Source organism: Halyomorpha halys, unplaced genomic scaffold (assembly GCF_000696795.3).
Source record: "Halyomorpha halys isolate HHAL.00 unplaced genomic scaffold, Hhal_1.1 Scaffold357.1, whole genome shotgun sequence".
In the NCBI taxonomy this organism is placed as follows: Eukaryota; Metazoa; Arthropoda; class Insecta; order Hemiptera; family Pentatomidae; genus Halyomorpha; species Halyomorpha halys.
The window spans coordinates 453,452-455,259 of NW_027113955.1; the positions used below are offsets into that span (position 1 = coordinate 453,452).

At 26.2% G+C, this 1,808-nt stretch overlaps 1 protein-coding gene across 2 annotated transcripts in view; it reads right to left on the reverse strand.

Moving 5' to 3' along the window:
• The window catches only part of LOC136796724 (uncharacterized), an 887,913-nt gene that overhangs the window by 440,853 nt on the left and 445,252 nt on the right, over positions 1–1,808 (reverse strand). The gene's annotated exons all lie outside the window — the stretch shown is intronic.

A 1,808-nucleotide genomic window follows, 5' to 3' on the forward strand; every position in this document is an offset into this window, starting at 1 on the left:
AACTTATTATTTTTGAGGTTTCCGTAATCATTTTTGTTATCGTGTATTATATTACACTTTTATTTTATAAATGTATATATATATATATTAACCCAATACCCAACACACTGGACTATGTCGACTTTATTGGTCACCGGGACATATGTTGTACCAAAGGGAAATAAATGAGCTATAATTTTTCAAATAGTTTTTGTTGGAATCTAAGAGACAACAGAAAGCATAGAAGCACACTCTTAGGTCTCTCTCACCACGAAAATAGCAGCTACGCTGAAAACTAACAGTTGTTACAGCACTTGTACCAGTTGTACCAGCAGACATACCAGTTGTATGTCATCTTTTCTAATAGGATTTGTAGGCAGGATAATATTTAATATCAACAGAGAAATTAATACCGGTTGGATAAAGTTAATTGAGTATTTTTTATTTTATTTAAACAGTGGTCTAGTTTGTTGTTATTATGAATTGGTTAAATTTATTACCCAATGTTTGTTTTTAATTTAATTTCAATATATATTTCAGATTAAATTTAATTTTAATATTTGCCGTTGTTCAAATTGAATATTAGTATATAATTTAGCTTTATATAGTTTTAAACAATGGTCTAGTTTGTTGTTATTATGAATTGGTTAAATTTATTACCCAATGTTTGTTTTTAATTTAATTTCAATATATATTTCAGATTAAATTTAATTTTAATATTTGCCGTTGTTCAAATTGAATATTAGTATATAATTTAGCTTTATATAGTTTTATAAAATTTAGCAATAATTTAATCATTTGGGACGTATATAAATAAATATGTGGTTCAGCTGTAGTAATTTTAATTATTTTAAATTTTTAAATAAATAATGTAAATATTTTTTACCTTTTATTAACAATGTAAATATTTTTTACCTTTTATTAGCAATGTAAATAATTTTAATGTAAAATTTAATTTCTACAAATTTCGAAGGATTCGAATTATTTAAAACATATGTTTATTATCAAAAGTTTCCGGAAATGAGGAATTTGAACGCTTTACTTAATATTAACAACAATTAATGGGTATTATTAAATTCATTTGAAGAGGTTTGGTATGCCATATGTACTAGTGATCTACTGCGATTTCATACATTTAGATCGGGCGCTGGTATATGGTTTACCAGCTTATTATTTCCTCGAAAAAAGTTGTTTCCACGAAAAAACACTAAAAATAAATATTAAAAATATAAGAATAAATATGAGGAGGAGATGGTTAGGGGTGTGGTCAGAGGATAACACAAATAAATGTTTAAAACATATTTATTAGTGCCAAAGATTCTGTTGCCAATGTTTATTTATTTATTTTTCCCCTGTAGTTTATGTTCTTTAACAATTTTTTAATCATTTGTCGTCACCCTTTTATACGTTTCGTTTTAAATTTCTCATTTTTACCCTTCCATGGGACTTGTAACGTATTCTTCATCTAATCTCTTTTAATGTACTTTAAAACTCAGAATCTTGCCACCCGCGCCGTTGGCATCATTAGGATGTCCGACGTCTTCGAAACCGAGTGTGTCCTATGTTTTATTCTTTTTTTTTCTTATCTTCCTATTACCCTTTTCTCCTTCTCTATTCTTTTCTTATTTTTCCTTACCCATGTTATTAGTTTTGTTCATCGTATATATTATTATTTTCATATTGTAATTACTTCTTTGTCTTACTTAACTTTATATTTGGTTTTTTTATTATAATATTTGACTCACATATTTCATTAGTTATATATATTTTTCCCACAACTTTAGTTTTTAAATTAAAGTATTCATATTTCGTTGTCTCTTTGCATTTTT